This window comes from Crotalus tigris, unplaced genomic scaffold, assembly GCF_016545835.1.
Source record: "Crotalus tigris isolate CLP2741 ecotype Arizona unplaced genomic scaffold, ASM1654583v1 scf7180000018879.704157, whole genome shotgun sequence".
Classification (NCBI taxonomy): domain Eukaryota; kingdom Metazoa; phylum Chordata; class Lepidosauria; order Squamata; family Viperidae; genus Crotalus; species Crotalus tigris.
The window spans coordinates 562,983-582,631 of record NW_024097253.1 but is presented as its reverse complement, the minus strand read 5'-3'; the positions used below and the strand labels follow the sequence as shown (position 1 = coordinate 582,631).

At 44.5% G+C, this 19,649-nt stretch overlaps 1 protein-coding gene across 15 annotated transcripts in view; it reads left to right on the top strand.

The window, feature by feature from the left end:
* The window catches only part of MAP7D2 (MAP7 domain containing 2), a 64,814-nt gene that overhangs the window by 2,041 nt on the left and 43,124 nt on the right, over window positions 1-19,649 (top strand). The gene's annotated exons all lie outside the window — the stretch shown is intronic.

Below are 19,649 nucleotides of genomic sequence, written 5' to 3'. Positions count from 1 at the left end.
TTATCAATTTCTTCTTTTTTTCTTTTTTCAGTTAATAAGCCAACCATCTCCCCGTCTTATTAGCATTTTTAAAAAAGTTTTGTTTTCCTCTTTTGATTTGTTGAGCCATTTCTTCAGCTTCTATTAGATTTATTTGTGTTTTATTATCTCCATTTGTTTTTTAAGAGTTTTCTTTTGTGATCTCTTTGTAGTTCTAATTCTAGTTTTGTAAGTTCTTTTGTAAGCTTAGTTTGTTGTTTTTTGTCTTTCATCTTTTTCACCATGTAAGTTATGGCTACTCCGCTAAAATATGCTTTAGCTGTATCTAATGGTGGGATTCAAATATGTGAACAACCGGTTCTCTCTGTGGATGCCGCTTCCAGAAGTCCATTCTGGGCCTGGGCAACAAAAAATTAGCTACGGGTTCTGCCAAAGTGTTACGAACTGGCTGAATCTCACCACTGGCTGTATCCCAAATATTTTGGAGTGATGTATCTTCTTTCTTATTTTCTTTGAAGAAAAATTCCATTTCCTTTACGGATTTTTGTATAAATTCTTTCTCTTTCAATAAGAATTGGTTTAAAGTCCATCTTGCTTTTTTCTTTGTTTCTCTCCAGATCATCTTTATTGAATTATGGTCCGCCCATACGTTAGTTTCTATCCCGATTTCTTGTATATCCCTTCTTAATTCAGGAAATATCCATATCATGTCAATTCTAGACCATGATTTGTGGCTGTTTGAATAAAATGTATATTGAGATGTCTTAGGATTTATTTCTCATATCCTGTATACAAATTTCTTCTGCCATTCTGAAAAAAACCTTAGGCAAAATATTTCTTCCTTTTTTCCCTATTTTACTACTCCTATAATCTAACTTTCCATCTATAATTGTGTTAAAATCTCCTACTAAACAAATATTTTGGTATTCCATTTCCACTATTTTCTTGTGTAATCTTTGATCCAGTCAGACTTTTTTTTAATTCATCAGACAAGGACTTAGAAAATGCTAGGAAGAGATTCCTTTGGCAGAAGGGAAAGTGAAATACATCCTATATTCTAAACTGTAATGGTTTGCTTTCCCCTGTGCCTCTACAACCAGGTTTTGTTTGACATTGACTGTCATGGGTAGGAGCAGGAACTAGTATCTTTAGGGAAGTTAAGGTTAATCCAGACAGGATGAGGGAAGGAGAATAATGAACAGGTACCACCAGATGAGGGGTATACACACATACTGGGGAGAAGAGAAAAGCTCCGATATACCCCGTTGATGACACCTGGCCAGACAAACGAGGGCACCCGCTAATGAGGAAGGTAGCAAATGGGAGGCAAAAGCACCTGGACACCCCCCTGGATGATTATATATGCAAGGGAGGGACAATAGAACTTAAGAATGGGGGAAATGCACTGAAGGCGTGCCTTGTGAATGACTCGGCAATAGAACTATGGCCCCGATCAACAGGAGAACAGGCAAGTAATAGCGAATGCAAATGGGATGGGTATCTCCTGTGCTCTCACATATGTACCCAGGGGGCAATGAGGGTAACAAGCAGTGGAGCCATTCCAAAGGCACACCTGGTTAGCAACCCATTAACACATACAGGAGCTCACCCGTTAGCGAGACAAAAACGGGAGGGTGATAAGAAACAGGAACAACGAGACAACCAACCCCCAGGAGTTTTCACACGGACAAGGAAAGCAATAAGGCTGGCAAATAGAAGAACAGAGCTTGAAGCACACATGCTAGATAGCACAGCAATACAGAGGCAAACTAAGATGAATGAGGGGGTGGGGAGAGATGACTGTGAGCAGATGAAGAGCGGATCTCTAGGCACCCGCACACACACAAAGAAAACAACAGCAATTGGAGAGGAGAGGACAACTTTAGAAACGGCCCCTTTAAGAACTACACAGCCGATGCTAAGGAGTTAACCAATGACCCAATCTAGGGTCAAAGCGCAGAGGCAGCCAGCCACATAAAAATGGACTCCCACATCCAGCATTTTATACCCTGACGATGTCGGTAGTATGGCCAACGAAAGCTTGGTTTTGTAGATTAAACATTTGTGTTTATGATTTTATCCTGGTGATCACTTTATTTTATTTCACGTTATATATATTTGTTTTCGTAGATTTTCACGGGTATAGGTATGCAGGTTTTGGTATATTCAGGTCTTTTCTCATGTAAGATTGAGAGTATCTTGGCGACGTTTCGATGAGGTCCCACTCGTCATCTTCAGGCTGGGGTCTTGTGTGTGTGTGTGTGTATGTGTGTGTGTGTGTGTACACATACATACATACACACATACATACTACATACATACATACATACATGTATAAATATATTCAATTTCATTGGAAGGCATGAGTACACCATGCCTCTGTGCATGGCTTTCATTGACTTTCATTGAGTCAAAGGCATTTGACTCTATTCCAGCAAGCAATAATTAATGCGTTACTCAACTAAGGCATAGACACTGCTTACATAAACTTGCTATAATCAATATATGAAAAAGCAACAATTTGTCTTAATCTTTTTTTTATAAATATTTTATTAATTTTCTATTTTTACAATCAAGTGCCTAATAGACAATGTGATGACTGAGACCATTAGTAATTCCGTGGTACATGTAAGCTTCTTCAAACTAAATTCAATATTACACCCTCCAATACATCCATTCTTCTTGTGGTAATAAACATTTTTCCACACTAAGCAAATATAATTCTTATTGTTGTTAGTAAATAAACAGTTGCATATCAACATTTATTAGATTTTTCTAATAGTGTCAATATCAGTTTAGAATATCTTTTCTAATCAAAACATATCTTAATTACATTTGCACTCAGGGCACAGCACAGAGGCAAAACAGTCCACTGGCAGTTCAAACTGCCCTTTATTTGCTCCAAAGTTTCCCCAAATGCTCCCATGTTTCTGGCAAGCCACAGAACAAAGTAAGACACACATACAGCTTCAGCAGCCTCCAGCTGCAAGTAGTTTCACAAGTTTTTAACTCTTCAGGAAGGGAAAGTGTGTATGGAACAAGCCATCCTCCTTCAGATTTCAACTTATACAGTTAGATTAGAAGAGTAATTTACTTAAGGCCACGTAGATAACAAGGAAAGAAAAATACATCCAAAATTTAATGAGTCTGTGGAAATACAAGCTTGCCTGAGCAGTTTCAAAAGAGAAGTCAAAATTCAGTCTGAGGTCTTTGAACACCAAATCAAGTTTGTCAGCCAGTCCAGTGGTCAGAGTTTCAGGGTTTCCAAGCAGAAATCACAACACAGAACAAGAGATCAGAGAGTTGTTTCCAAGATCAGCAACAGCACACAAAACTCCAAGCATTCAGCGTTTGTTTCCAAAAAATGTCCCTTCCCACAGCATCTCCTTAAGTCTCAGTCTCCAGGTGTGCCTTGTGGAGAGGGGCAGGGCGCTCTCTTCCCAAGTAGTTGAGAATTCCCTCCTTCTCTCTACTCTCCATGCTCTAGGATCAGGAGGGGGTGGCTCTTGCTCATCACCAGAGCTCTGTCTCTCATGTTCATCCTGTCCAATCCTGAAAGGCCCTGGCGTGCCTCAGCCTGCTCTTCCCCACATTCCTCTGAAGCCACAGACATCTCTCCCTTGACCTCGGTCAGCTTCAGTTCCACCTCATTTTCCTCAGCAGATTCAGGCTCCGACAGGGGCATGACAATCCATTTATTCAGTCCATATTCTATTTTTGCTTGTTTCAATTTAAATTTCCCATCCACGTTCAAAATATCCCTATCATTTATAATTTTAAAACAAGTTATATTTGGGTAACCAAAAGCTTCCCTTATTCAAAGTTCTTAACATATTCTTATTTCCCTTTTCATATCAAGATATGATATCGTGATTACAAATCCTATCTATCTAATTATAATAATATTTCTATTTCTACCAATCTATTCTTAAGCATATTCAAAGATCTAATTAGTAATATAACATTCCCTCTAATAGGTCAATGCTTCTGTTTCCTTCAGTCTTACTCTAGCTTTCTTTCTTTGCCAACTAATTTTCCAAGTCAGTGCATTTGGATCATCAAATAATTCTTCCTCTATTTTTGTGTATGTTATTTGAAACAAGAGAAACAATTTAGTTAAAGTATTTTTGGAAGAAGTAGCCCATTGATATTCGTTAAACAGCCTCCCTCCTTTTCCAGTTCCCCACAGTTCTGTTAACGGCTTTATCTTCCATTCCATCAGCTCTCCTTTCTTATCCTTCAGTATGTTCTGAAATCTTGGTTTGTAGAATGTCTTTTCCATTTCCAATGTTAACGTTGTGTTTTCTAAGTCTTCATTTGTCTGAGTCTGGTCATTAGTTTCTTCCTTTAGATCCTCCATATTTGGGTCAGCATTCTCTAGTTTTCCTTCTATTTTCTGGGTTGCTATTTCCTTCTCTGTAGTTATTTTCTGAATTTGTGGATTTAAATTAGAAAATTGTTCGTTAACCGCCCCTTTGAGGAAAGCACTAACTGCCAGATGTTGCGACAAAGGAACCAAGTTGTCACAGGTAAGGACCGTTGATAGGGCCGCGACCTGCCTGCGGATGGTACTGGGTGATAAACCCTTGTTCATACCTTCCAGCAGATAGTCCAAAATATTGGGAATTGTGACTGAGAGCAGCCTGAGATGTTGTTTAGTGCACTACGTGCAGAAGTTCCTCCACGTGGCGTCATAAATCCTATTAGTTGAGGGGTGCCTTGAGGCTTGAATCGAGATCACCCCGGACAAATATGATTGCCTAGCTAAACTTTCCCGCTCAAGTACCAGGCGGCCAACTGGAGCCATTGTGGATCTGGATGTTGAAGATTCCCTTGGCTGAGAGCCACTCAGTCCGGGGGAATCCTCTATGGTGGCGAGAGCGATAGATCCATAAGGTCGGCAAACCACGGACGCCTTGGCCAATGTGGAGCAATCAAGATTATTTCCGCCCTTTCCTGAATCAGCTTGCGGATGGTTGCCTGTAACAACAGAAGGGGAGGAAAGGCATAAAGCAGGCCCCCCGGCCACTGGTACTGGAGGGCGTCCGTTCTCTCCACTCCCTGTGTCGGGAACCTGAAGAAGAACCTGGGAAGTTGCGTGTTCGACGCGGAGGCAAATCTTATCGAGATGTCCCTGAACAGTGCCGGGTCCAGTCGCCACTCCGAATTTATTTATTTATTTATTTATTTATTTATTTATTTATTTATTTATTTATTTATTTATGAGACTTATATACCGCTTTAAGTGCAAGCACTCTCTAAGCGGTGTACACCAGTAAGCAATGTATATATATATATTTACATTGCCCCCAACAATCTGGGTCCTCATTTTACCTACCCCGGAAGGATGGAAGGCTGAGTCAACCTTGAGCCGGTGAGATTTGAACCGCTGACCTGCTGAACACAGTCAGCTAAAGTGGCCTGCAGTACTGCACTCTAACTGCTGCGCCACCTCGGCTCTTATGGTCCACTGTGACCCTGCTCAGGGAATCTGCTTGTCGATTCGCCTCCCCCGAAATGTGTTCCGCCCTGATGGACCCCAGGTTGGACTCTGCCCACAGACCTAGGTCCAAGGCCTCCTGCATGAGCAACCAGGACCGGATCCCTCCCTGTTTGTTGACGTGAGCCTTGGCCGCCACATTGTCCGTCAGAATCAGGACGTGCTGTCCCATCACTAGAGAGGAAAACTGCCAGAGAGCTAAGTGTATGGCCCTGAATTCGACCCAATTTATATTGTGAGCTAGGTCCGACCGGGACAACTGTCCCTGGGCCAGATGAGTCCGAACATGGGCACCCCAACCGAACAGACTGGCATCTGTAATCAAGGTGAGTCTGAGGGGCTCCTTGAAGATGGTCTCCTTGGTCATTGCGGATGAAGCCCACCATAGGAGGGATAACAAAGTGTGGTGGGGAGCCCTGACCTTTCTGTTGGAGGAACTGAGGTTCTGTTTCTGGAAGGGAAGGAGGAACCATTGGAGGCTTCTTGAGTGAAGCCTGGCCCACGGAACGATCCCCATGCAAGAAACCATCTTTCCCAAGAGTTGAGACAGCTGTACCAGAGGCACTGCTTTGCCCCTCCGAACCTGATGCACCAGCTCTCGGATGCTGACCCGACGTTCCTGTGAAAGATAGACCTTGCAAAGGTCTGAATCTATGATCGCCCCAAGATGTAGGAGATGCTTTGTGGGGATCGTGTGGCTCTTTTTGAAGTTCACTGAGAACCCGTGAACCTGGAGTGTATGTATTGTGACTTCCAGGTCTGACTGGGCCGACTGGAAGGAACTGGACTGTACTAGAATGTCATCTAGATAGCATTGCATGCGCATCGGCATCATCCTGAGGTGAGCCGCCAAGACTGCCAGAATTTTTGTGAAAACCCTTGGAGCTGAAGATAGACCAAAGGGAAGGGCTCTGTATTGGTAATGCCGGTGCGCATAATAAAACCGGAGGAATCTGCAGTGTTCCGGAAGTATCGGGATGTGTAATTATGCCTCTGTTAGATCTATGGAGGAAAGGAAATCCCCTTTTCTGATACTGGCGAGGATGGACTTTAGGGTCTGCATCTTGAACCTTCTGTAGGTCAAGAAGTAGTTCAGACCCTTTAAGTCCAATATCACCCTCCATCCTCCTGAGGCTTTGGGGATCACAAACAGGATGGAGTAAAACCCCTTTCCTTCTTTATCCTGTGGCACTGGTTCTATGGCTTTGATTTCTGACAGATGGGAGATGGCCTGCCTTGGTTGCGTTTGCGTTTACAGACACTGTATGAAACGGTCTGGGGGAAGAGAGTAAAACGCTAGGTTGAGACCATACTTGATGTTTTCCCTGACCCAAGACTCGGTGGTGGTCACCTCCCAAATGTCGCTGAACAGCGCCAGGTGACGCCCGATGGGAGAGCCCTCCTTGGCGTCATTTGGACCGCCTATAAGGGCGGCCACCTGAGCCCCGGAAGGGACGTTTGGATTGGAAGTAGCCCTTGGCTCCCATGTTCTGGCGGTCCTGTCGATGATCCTGCCTGGGGGGAAAGGATCGTGAGCCTCTTGACCAATCCCAGAACTACCCTGCCCAAAAGGGCTACCTCCACTCTCAGGTACCACTGGGGTGGAAGGCCTGCCTACGGAAATCCTGCTGGGGCCGCCTATCCGACCGTTTGGAGGGGTGAGCCAGGATTTTCCGTTTATCCTTGCCCTCGATAATGTGCGGTTCGAGGATTGACCCGAACAACTGTGTACCGCTATATTTGGAAGTGGACAGATGCCACTTTGACTTCAAGTCCGTTCTCCACTGTTTCAGCCACAGTAACCTACAAGAGGCAACTGTGGCTGCAATGGATCATGCAGAGTACCTGGTCGAATGAAGAGAAGCGTCTGCCACGTACTCTGAAGTGGCCACTAACTTCCCTAGTGTCTGATGTGTCCGAACCTGATCCAGCAGAACAATTGCCTGCAGTTCGCGAAGCCACATGATTGAAGCCCTGGCGAAGAAAGAGGATGAAGTGGCAGTCTTGATCGCACATGCCGAAGCCTGATGCACACAGCAGAGGGAAAGTTCAAACTTCTTGTCCTCCGCCTTCAGGGCCTCAGCCATATCCCCTGGAATAGCAGAAGTGGAAAACAGAGAAGTCAGGAGTATCAACAGAAGGCACCTCCAAGAGGGAAGCAAATGAAGGAGAAACATTGAATAGTTTCTTCTCTGTACTATTAGGAGACGGCAGAGTGGCCAGAGATAACCACTGTTTTTCCACTGTAGTGCGGAAAACCTGCGGACAAGGAATCTGCTTGTCCTCCACAACCTGTTCAGCGAACAAAGGGTTAGACTCCTGTTTGGTGGAGGTAGAGGGTTTATCCTCCTGTACCGAAGTGAGGTTGACAGTGGTAACGGCCTTTATCAGTAGAGACCTGAAAAGAGAAGGATCAAAAAGCCCCAAAGTTGACGCCTGTTCGGGCACTGCCTCCTCATCCTCTGACATGGGCATGTCAGATATCTCCAGGTCAACAGACCCCTCCTCCCCTAGCTGGGAAGAAGTCTCAGAAACGTCTGAACCGGGGACTGTGGTATGTCCCTTTGCAAAGGCAGTATAGAAGGAGGTGGTTGAAAAGGTCGTTGTCCCCTAGAAGACATGAATTGCATAAACGCATTGTGCATGAAGGACTGAAACTGATCTGACCACATGTCCCTTTGTTCCATAGAACTAGCCCCAGCCTCAGCTGGAATAAACATGGCCTCAGGGCCTTGATGAGTAGATGATGAGGAAGAGCGAGGGGGACCAACCTGCTCAGTTTCCCCCTGAGGAGACCAAGCCCTTGGGACATCATGAGAAAGAGCAAATGGAGGCTCAAATGGAGAATTGTCCAATGGAGCGGGGGGGGGGGAACCACTTCACTTTCACTGGACCTGAGCCTTTGGGCTATGGAGAATTTCTTTTCCAGTGCCAAATGTCTCCTTGAGGCCTCTTGCTCGGCTGATTTTGAGGGTCCTTGGTAGAAATGTGTTTAGTCTTGGCCTTTTTCTTTCCCCCCATGTCCAAATCAGTAGATCTGCGCTTTGTTTGTGCAGGGGAATACCAGAGCCCTGTGATGCCTGGGGCGAGGAACTATCTGCCATTGCAGTCTAGATAATCCGGGTAGGAGATATCCAGAAGTGGGGGGAACCCAAACACACAGATCTGGTTGACAGAGATGGAAAACCGATCCTCGCTCTGCACAACAACAATGGCAAGGACAGCCAGACAGCTCCCTAGAACTGCCTGTCTAGGCCAGTGACAAATGCTACTCTCTCTGTGGAACAGATGGTCTAAAAAAGTTCCCCTTCGCTCAACTCACACCAGAATAACGATATGTGACAGAACCACCAATAAGTAATTAGAACAATAATTCCAATATAGGGCAGAATCAAATCTGTGATTCGTATGAAAACAAGCTGCAAAACCTCCCCCCGGTTAAAGGCCTGGTAACACAGGCCAGTAGCAAATAAGGCAAGCCTCAATGTCTTTAAGAAGAACACGAGAAAGGGAAGCCTCCAAACAGCCTGAGTCCCGATCTCCAAGGGCCAGCTGGTAGGCTGGTCTGCGCTCCTCTGTTCCATCTGATCGGCGGTGGAAAAACCCCCGCTTGAAGAAAAAAGGCCTGCAGCCTTCTTTACAGGAGCCCGGAAGGCTCAAAGCCAGAAGGTCCCTTTTCAATTTTGAATTTAAATCTCTGCCAATTCGATCCCAATTACAACAGAAACAAAAGAAATACTACACTTTAAATAATTAAAAATAAGGATTAATCTAATTAGATTTAAATAGATGAAATTAACTTAGCCTAGTTAAGGAGCCAAAATTTCTGTGCCTTGCTGAGCACGAGACTAAGTCAAAACTGGGAAGACACACCCAGAGGGAGGCGTGGCCAAAATTCTGACCTAGTCTCTTCTGAGCAGGAAGGCTGAAATTACCCATCCATTGGATTCTGCACTCATCATGCTGGAGAATGGCATGGTAAATGTGATTGGCAGGCATTCAGCAAGCTAAGCATAATTTTCAAGAACAACCTCCCCCTATGCATGAAGAGAAAAGTTTTCAGTCAGTGTGTGCTACCTGCTATAACATATGCCGGTGAAACATGGACCCTAATCTCACAATTGATACAAAAGCTGTGATTGAAACAAAGAGGCATGGAAAGATACATGCTCAGCATTACAAGGCAAGATAGAAAGACCTGCATATGGATTAGAGAACAAAGAAAAGTATATGATATCGTCAAGAGGGTAAAAGAATTGAAATGGAAATTTATATTCATATTACAATGCAGAAAATTCTTAAAGTGAATATAAAAATTAAACCAGAAACTTTCCTTCTGGGTCTAATGGAAAAAGACTTGGAAAAAAAATTTGGAACTCTGATTTTATATACATTGATGACAGCAAGACTGCTTTATGCACATAGACCAGGGGTAGGCAACCTCGGCTCTTTTATGACTCATGGACTTCAACTCCCAGAATTCCTGAGTCAGGAATTCTGAGTTGAAGTTCATGAGTCATAAAAGAGCCGAGGTTGCCTACCCTTGACATAGACGAATGGCTACAAAGGTTGATGGAATTAGCAGAGATGGCTAAATTGACTGTTTTGATAAAAGAAAAGAATATAAGTACTTTTGTTTCTACTTGGAAACCGCTTCTGGACATTGTGCTTGCAGTGGAAAAAAATGATACAGATAGTCCTTGAATTACGAATGTATCGGAGGTGTGACCCTTTGAAAGCTGTATGCAATGAAATTTCATTTTGATGTATTCCAATTGGTGTACATTTAAAGTGACAATAAAGTTATTATTATTAATGGAGCCTGCCCATTCCATTTGTAACTCGAAAATTCATGGGAGTGAATCTCATACTTGGAACGAGATCACTCCCTGCTCGTTAAGATGCACGCAGCTCAGTAAGTGCACATGAGGTATCTCAGGGTGGTAAGGCCATGGGCGGCCTAGTGATGGAACAGCCCCCAAGGCCTCCCCAACCTACTAAGACACCTCATGCTTCCCCCTCCCTTCTTGCCATGCCGGACTCACTTACTTTGAAAAGGTCTGTCTCTTCTCTGCTGCAGTTCCTGCTTTTGAGGGACAGGAGAGTAAATGGAAGCCCCTGGGTGCCATAATATCGCACGAGTTCAGACATCGATCCTCTTTTGCAGAGAATGTGTGCCTGAACCCTCCCCCCCAACTCCGGAGCCACGTGGCCGCCACCCCCAGAACAGAGATTTTAAAAAACTATTGCCCATCGCACACTGCCTCCCTGCAGCACCTTGGCTTCCTGCCTGCCACCCGATTGGCTGGCGGCTATCTGTCCCATGCAGCCAAAAGCCTGGTTCAAAGGGGGCCTTGGCAAAAGGGCCATGCTGAAGGGCACAGGGCAGAGGGAAAGGGGCCCATTGGCCAGAGAGAATGGGTAGGGGGGCAGCCGAGGAGGAATGCCGAGGAGAAATGCTGGAGGCAAATGAGTGGAGGCAGGAGGCAGTATAAAATTCAGGAAGAAGCAATAGAACCAATTAGAAAACTAATAGAAGCATATTTAAAACAGGGAGTCCTTCGCAAATGCACCTCCCCTTGCAACACCCCCATCTTTCTAGTTAGAAAGCCAAAGATGGACCAGGAAGGAAACCCAGTCTTCAGATTCATTCCCGATCTGAGATTGATCAATAGTCACATGATACTCCACGCCCCAATAGTTCCCAACCCAGCCACAGTCATCACCGAAGTCCCAGCTTCAGCCACAGACTTCACAATCATAGATCTCTGTTCCGCCTTTTTCAGCATACCAGTAGACCGGTCCTCCCTATACCTCCTTGCTTTTACCTGGGAGGATCAACAGTACGCATGGACTTGCTTGCCACAAGGCTATACTGAGTCCACCACTCACAGATTCTAAAAGCAGACCTATCATCTATTTCCCTGCCGGGGGGTTCAGTATTAATTCAATATGTGGACGACCTTTTACTGGTGTCAGACACTGAACAAATTTGCAGAGCTGACACATCATCTGCTCCTTTCCCTGGCAAGGTGTTCTATCCCAGCCTATGTGAATCCTTGTTATGCTTACAAGGAGAAACCCCTCTTCCAAGAAACAGGCAGGAACCGTAAGAAAAAACCAACCCCTGTTATTCTCACAGACCTGAGTCAGTGTCCAAGGCAAACAAACACAGTCCACAGAAACTTCACCCTCAATACGAACGGTTGGCTTCCCACACCTTCCCTTTTATAATTCAGCTAAGGCATGACTTCCTAATGCCTTCTCCTTTGCCTTTGGGGCCGCCCCATTGCATTCCTCTGTCCTACTTGCTTCTCTTTTCTATGCATTCATGCATCCGTGATTTGTCCCAACTGTTCTTCATCACTGTGCAACTCAGGCGCTCAGCACAGTTGTGTCTCAGCCTGAGCGTGAGTAGGGGGGCCAGGCTCCCCCTCCAATTGTAAGTCTTGGAGCTCCTGAGAGCCTTCTTCTGACTCTGATGTCACTCCAGGCCCCTTCTCATCTGATTCCTCAGATTCAGCTGCCGGATCCACTGGCTGGTGAGGAATCACAACACAAGGAGAGGACATAAGGCATCCCCTTCTAAACTACAATACTTGCAACAAGAAGTCACATACCTGGGCTACTGCTCCTGGGATACGAAAACTAACCCCAGGGAGGATAGACGCTATTCTTAAAATGAAGCTTCCCTGTACAAAAAGGCAAGTGCGAACCTTACTAGGCGGCCTAGGGTTCTGCCGCCCATGGATTCCCTCTTCTGGAGAATTAGCCAAGCCTCTCATTCAACTTACCACTAAAGACATGCCCAACTCTGTTACCTGGATCAAACCATTAGACCTTACCTTTTCAAAAATAAAACAGATGCTGGTGTCAGCATCGACCCTGGGTCTCCCTAATTACCAGAAACCCTTTATGCTGTTTATTCATGAAAACCAGGGAGTGGGCTCAGGAGTCTTAGCTCAACAATTTGGCCCCTCACTACGTCCAGTGGCATAATATTCAATACAGCTAGACCCAGTCAAAAGGGAACAGTTCCCTGCTTAAGAGCAGTAGATGCCACTGTGGAAATTGTAATAAAATCAAGAGATCTGGTACTAGGTTGGCCGCTTAGTCTGAAAGTCGCAGACACAAACTTTCACACAACAGAGTTTAGCACAATATGAAGCCGAGCTCTTCATCTCACAACACATTTCCTTGAGAAGTGTATGACTTTAAATCTGGCTACACTATTACCAGCAGGTCACACAAAGGGAAATTTGCATGACTGCTTACACCTACCCTGACCTGACCTTTCTGCTGTCCCTCTGTTGAACCCGGACTTCGAACTATTTACAGATGGATCCTTTTACATACACGAAGGGAGGAGGGTGATGGGAGCAGCCGCTGTCTCCTTCCATAAGATTGTATGGGCAATGCTGTTCCCTCCTTCCTATAGTGCTCAAGCGGCTGAACTCACACCTTTAAATTCAAGCTTGTGAGAAAGCGAGAGACTGATCTACCAGCGTATATACTGACTCTAGATATGCGTTTGGGATTTGCCATGCTACTGGAGCCCTGTGGAAACAACAGGGATTCCTGGCTTTGTCAGGGCAACCCATAGCACATGCAGAGTTGGACTCTAAATTACTAGCAGTTATTCAATTACCATTAAAAATAGCAATCATCCATTGCAGGGCGCACCAAAAGGATAATTCAGAGGTGACAAAAGGTAACCAGTTTGCAGACCAAGTTGCAAAGTGGGCTGCAATCTAACCACTCCCACAAGCCCAATGGCCCTTGCCTTGAGGGTGAACATCGAAGTCCCATACAAAGAGCTGCTGGAGGAAGGGGAAGTAGAGTGTTGGAAGGAGAAATTTGAAGCAGAATACAGGGAAGGCTTTTGGAGGGTCTCTGATGGAACACCCATAGCGCCTCTCCGACTGCTGCAACTTATTTGCCAAAGATTACATACCAAAGGCCACTGCGGAATGCAAGCAATGGTAGATGCAATAAGGGGAGTATGGTACATGCCAGGGGCATATAAGGAAGCCACACGAGTGGCAGGAACCTGTAAAACTTGTCAGGCCAACAACGCCATCTCTAGGAAGGCCAGCCACATTGGGGGAAAGCCATGGACACAGCGGCCATTTGAGAAAATACAAATGGATTATATACAGCTGCCCAAAGCAAACGGCTATCAGTATGTTCTTGTATGTTCTTGGATTGAGGTTTTCCCTTGCCGCCATGCTACAGCATTGGAAACAGCCAGACATTTACTAAAAGGCATAGTATCACACTTTGGGGTGCCCAGCACTATAGATATGGACAGAGGGAGACATTTTGTAGCACAGATCCTCACCCATATATATCAAGCCCCTGGCATTACACAACCTACATACCCCTTTTTCTCCAACTAGCTCTGGGGATACAGAAAGCTAGTCATAAGATAAAGACTCTCCTTTAGACTACTCAGGAGACACGCTTAACATGGCCCAAGCCCTGCCCATTGCCTTGTTTTACATTAGGACCACGCCTTGATGGGACATGGGTATTTCACCATTCGAACTGCTCTTTGGCCGTTCCCCAGTCTCCTTAAAGGGATTAGACCCACATTCTCTAAACCTGGAAAGGGGAGATATGGTTCTCTCTGCTTACCTTACAGCCTTACATCAAAGGCTATGCACCGTGTGGAAACAGAGCACCTTGACACACAGACCCTGCCCTTGGAGGAGGCCTTACACCCGTTCGAGCCAGGAGACTGGGTGTAGATGAAGTCTTTTGCCAGAACAACACCCCTGCAGCCCAGGTGGAAAGGACCCTTCCAAGTCCTGCTGACTACACAAACTGCCATCAGGGTCGCTGAAAAGGATGCCTGGATCCATTGGACTCACGTCAAACCAGCCATATTGGATCACAGCAAAGACCCAGCAACCGAGCAGAAGGTGCCACCCATATGACTTCAAAAGGACCCAGACACCAACAAGTGGGCGCTAAAAACACTTCGAACTAACAAGATGGGAGGGAAGACTGTGGGGAAATTGGGAATGGGAATTGTTAAAATTTGTTTTATATTTGCATGCATAACCACTGTATCAGGACTCTTGGAAATGAACCTCTTTCCAGAAAAGGGAAACATTTGGGAGTATTTAGCGCGAGAAGTCTTGAACACCACCAATTTCTGCCTGGCAGGGGGAAGGTCTGTAAAGGGTATTCTCACTACCTGCCTAATAGTTGTGGCTTCAGGACCCCAAGCTATAATTAACCACACCAAACTAAAGAATTTCCACATCAAGGCTTCCTGTATCACTATCTTTGACTGGGGTAACAATTCAAATTACAAAGACCAAAGCATGTACACCTTGCAGGTTGCCAAAATGGCCCAAGCTGCTAACTGTTTCAAGTAATAAGCTGCAAAAAACCCAGAGTCTCCAACTGCCAAGATCTTAATAATAAGGAACTCATTTGCAACCATACAGAAACCATCCCATTCTCATATAGCTATGTAAAACTCACCTTAGGTTGGTTCTTCCTGTGTAGGTTGAAAGTATACTCTTACTCCCGGCAAACTCAACAGGAGGGCCATGCACCTTAGAGCAACTAACCATGGTGATACCCTCACTTCAAAGGTGACAAAAGAGAGACCTACAGGAGCTGACCCCTGATTGTTCCCCAAAAACCTGGTTACTAACAAAGGCAGGATATGTATCTCTAGCTGTGTCCCTGGTAGGGGTACCAGGCTTGGCAGTGCACAATGCCAGGGCCCTGAACAGCCTAGCTTGCACACTAGTAAAAAGTTTAAATTCAACTTTCCAGGCGCTGGATGCCTTGAATCAGGAACTGAAGCAGGTGAGAGAAGATACCTTTGAAAATCGAGCAGCCATTTATTATTTGTTGTTAAGACAAAATCATGGGTGTGAAGAGTTCAAAGGATTGTGTTGTTTCAACTAAAGAGATAGTTCACAGCTGATAGAGAGTGACATCCAGTGCCTGAAGGAACTAACACATAAAATTGCATACGAAAAATCTCCTTTTGATTTTTTTATCCAGACTCTTTGGCTACCAAACTTGCATTGGCTAAAAATTCTTATTTTGGGGACAATCACAGCTACAGTTGCAGGCATTCTCTTATGTTATCTTTGTCAACTCATGTCGCCCTGTCTTAACTACTAAAAAGCATGTTTTTCAATAATTCCAAAACAGGACAGAAAAGGAAAACAAATTTCCTTGATGATGAGTCAGATTGATTATGATTACCAGGTTTATTTTGATAAAGACATAAGTTATGCGGGGGGGGGCTAGGAATCACAGGCAATTCCTTCCCCTTGCACAAAATGGGGGAATTGATGGATTATTGATTCAACCAAGAACATATTGGAAGTCAGCATCTACTTACCCCTGAAAAAGAAACATCTTTGGGAAATATTAAACAGGCAAGAACCATAGGAAAAGAGGCAGAAAGCCTATCCACAGAAATCAATTATTACAAATATGGAAGCTGCTCCAAAAGAAACATATATTTCCCTTCTCTTAGAAAAATCAAACTGAAAAATAAAAGTACTGGAAAAGAGTTTTTTTTCCTCTCCCTCTCCCCTCTCCCTTCCTCCCCTTCCTAGCTCAGTTAATATCCCCCCCACAAGAGCCAAGAAACATGTAGCAAAAGAAACAATGTAACAGTAAGCGCTAGCCTTGAATAAACAAAAAAGAGCTGATAGGATTGCCCTACGCACACATAGAAACCAATAACAGAATTACCCCAGACATACACCAGAGCCTATGACAAGATTAACCTAGACACACAAAAACATCATCAACGTTATTTCCTTCCTTGAGTGATAGGATTAATCAATCCTGACAGGAAAAAACCAGGCTAGGAAATTAAGAGGAACAAACTTCTTACAAATCTCATCAAGACTTAAAATAGAAAGAGTATAAATTGTACCATGTATTTAGATGATTTTTACTAACTAGTCCAGAACCCATTGCTGAGTCACTTCTTTGTCTGGCTTCTGTAATAAAAACCACTTTCTGGCAGCTTGCTTCGCTCAGTGTCTGTTTTTTTCGTTTGCGCTGAAGACTTATTCCTAGCTGGAGAAATGCTGAAGAGATTTTCTTCTCACAGTATAGAGCAGGGGTGTCAAACTCAATTTCACTGAGGGCCGCATCAGCATTGTGGTTGCCCTCGGGGGGGGAGGGGGGTGTGGCCACGGTGGGTGTGGCCTACTGGGTTGGAGTGGGTGTGGCCAGCTCTACATTGTTCATGTCAAGAGTGCCTGTGGGAGCCTGGGCAGAAAGTGGGAAAGATCTGAGGGTCTCTGGCAGAAGGGGGTGGGACCAAGGCAAGTGCCAAGGCATGGTCCACTGGAGGAGCCTCACTGTTCCTCTCAGGCCATGCGGGGGGGGGCTGGATGGTGGCACAGGCTGCCCGGAGCCTTGGGTAGCAGAGGTCAAAAACCCAGCCTGGTTCTTGAGCACCCATGGCACCAAACCCAGCCCCACTTCCCCAAGGGGGCGCCCAGCTGCACTTACTTCCTCCTCAAGACTGCTGCTGCTGTGCTTGCTCTCTTTACCCAGGTTGCTCATGATGGTACGAGGACAAAGTCAGAGGGAGGCCCATTCCCTCTCCATGGGAGGAGACCCAGCTTTGTATCCAAAGCTTCCTTAGCAATAGGATGGAAGACCCCCAGGATAGGCCAGGTGGAGGGGGCAAGGGGATAGTGAAGGGGCAGCAGGGCAGGACTAAGGCAGGACTTCCCTCAGACCCTCCCTCTTCTTCTTTCCTTCTTTCTTCCTAAGTACAGAGTAGTGGAAAAATATTTGAGATGAGGGAGGGAGAAAAACAGGCAAGCAATGCAGCTGGGGAGGTGTCACCCTTTGTGAGGAATGAAGAAATGCACCATCGCCTGGAAGTGGCCAGCACATGGCCCTCACCTACTTCACATATCTGGCTTGGTGGGCTCTAGGGGAGGGAATACCATGAGCAGCGTGAGAATCAGCTTTGCACCTTGCTGCCTGCTGAAACTGGGCAGGCTGGGGGCTAGGCAGCATTGCACTTATCAGAATCGCGCCACCCAGCTCAGCTCTTGGCGCTGTGAGGAGAGCGCCCTGCTGCCTGCTGAAACCAGGCAGGCTGGGAGGTGGGCGGCCTCGCGTTTCTTTTTTGGATTTGTGCCGCCCAGCTCAGCCTCTCGGCGCTGTGAGGAGAGCGCCCCACTGCCTGCTGAAACGCCTCCCCCAGAGCCCATCAAGCCGGCTATGTGAAGTAGGCGAGGGCTATTTGCTGGTCACTTCCAGGCGATGGTGCATTTTTTCATTCCTCACAAAGAGTGACCCCTCCCCAGCATGCACCCAGAGAGTGCGGCCGACGCGGCAGGGGCTGGTTCCTTGCTGTTTCCAGATGGTCTTGTGGAGCTAAGACTAAATGCGTTTCAGCATAGATGGCCACTACAAAATTGTATATTGGCTCCCGGCCAGCCTGGGCCACGGCAGCAGGGGCCGTTCCCTCACTGTTTCCAGGATGGCTTCGCGGGCCATATGAAACCACTTTGCGGGCCACATCCAGCCCCCGGGCCTTGTGTTTGGTATAGAGCATTAATCCCAAACAATTCAAGCAAGCTTATACACTAGGAGAGGATCCCAATAAAAAATTGCTTTACAACTGATAAAAAAACAAAATAACCACAAAAGGAGACATCGGAACCCTGGATGGTATGAAAACATTACAGCAAGAAAATGGAGTATTTTGATATGTAGATTGAGCCAAGGTCCTGACTGTTTTTCTAATAGCTGATCTTACATTTGAGCATGAAGAAATAAGGAATCAGAGCAATAAATATCCTTGGATACTTTCATGATTTATTAAATTGCCAAAGAAAGGTCATTGGAGCTAAGAATAAAGATTATTTTAGAGATATATTGAAGGAAGTGGAAATGGAAAATCTAAACTTTGGAAGCAAGTTTCCAAAACACATTGACCATATTGCTTTTCAATTGTAATAACATTTGTTATTTATATATAGTATCCTGGAAGTTTTCAAGATTTTTCAAGCTTATTTATCTTCCTCATATTCACATAATGAAAAAGTTATTTTGGATTTATTGGTTGAAAGGGAAGCGTCTTCATGGATGCCAGTGTGGCAGAGAAAGAAACCCAGAATTAGACTCAAAAACAAATTTAAAAAATTTAATGGTGTAAAAGGCAATGTTGATTTCATGGATTGTTTTAAAGGATAATGATTTAGAGCTGGAAAATGCAATTATACACATGCGTGTTTAAATTAGTAAAAATTGATAAATGGATTAAAAGGCAATGTTGGTTCTATGGATTGTTTTAAGGATAATGATTTAGACTTAGAAGTAAGAAATATACAATTATATTCATGTGTGTTTAATTTAGTTTGATGACTTTTTTTTTTATTGAAAATTTTTATAAATTTTTACAAAAAAACAAAAGAATAACAATACAACAAAAAAATAGACAAAAAACTAAACAAAACAAAACAACCCTTTCCCTACCCCCCCCCCAAACCCCCACTCCCTCCCCCCCCGGAGCTTCCCAGAGCAGAATATAGGCTTAATTAAAAAAATAAAAAAGTTATATGAAAAAAGAAAATATAACTAAGATACATATATGTATATAAAAATAGAAGTTATGAAAAAGCTAAATAATATTTTTTATATCCAATTTAAATTGTATAAACTTTATCCATTTATCCCAAACAGCAAAAAATTTCTCTTGCGATTGTTCTTTTAAAAAAGCCGAAATCTTTGCCATTTCCGCCAAATAAGACACTTTAAGAAACCATTCCTGCAAAGTAGGCAAAGATTCCTTTTTCCAGTATTGTCCTACTAACAGCCTTGCGGCTGTGATCAAGTTTAACATCAATATAACCTCCTTTGTGTCACAATCAGTAACTATACCTAACAAAAATAATTGTGGAGTAAATTTTACCCTCCTTCTAAAAATTCTTTGAATATTCCACCATATCTTAATCCAAAAGGCTTTTATATTTCTACACGACCACCAAATGTGATAGTAGGTGGCATCCAAACAACCACATCTCCAACATTTAGGCTGTAGGTCAGGGTACATAAAAGACATTTTTTGTGGGTCAAGGTGCCATCTATAAAACATTTTATAAAAATTCTCCCTTAAATTCTGTGCTTGTGTAAATTTAACATTTCTCACCCA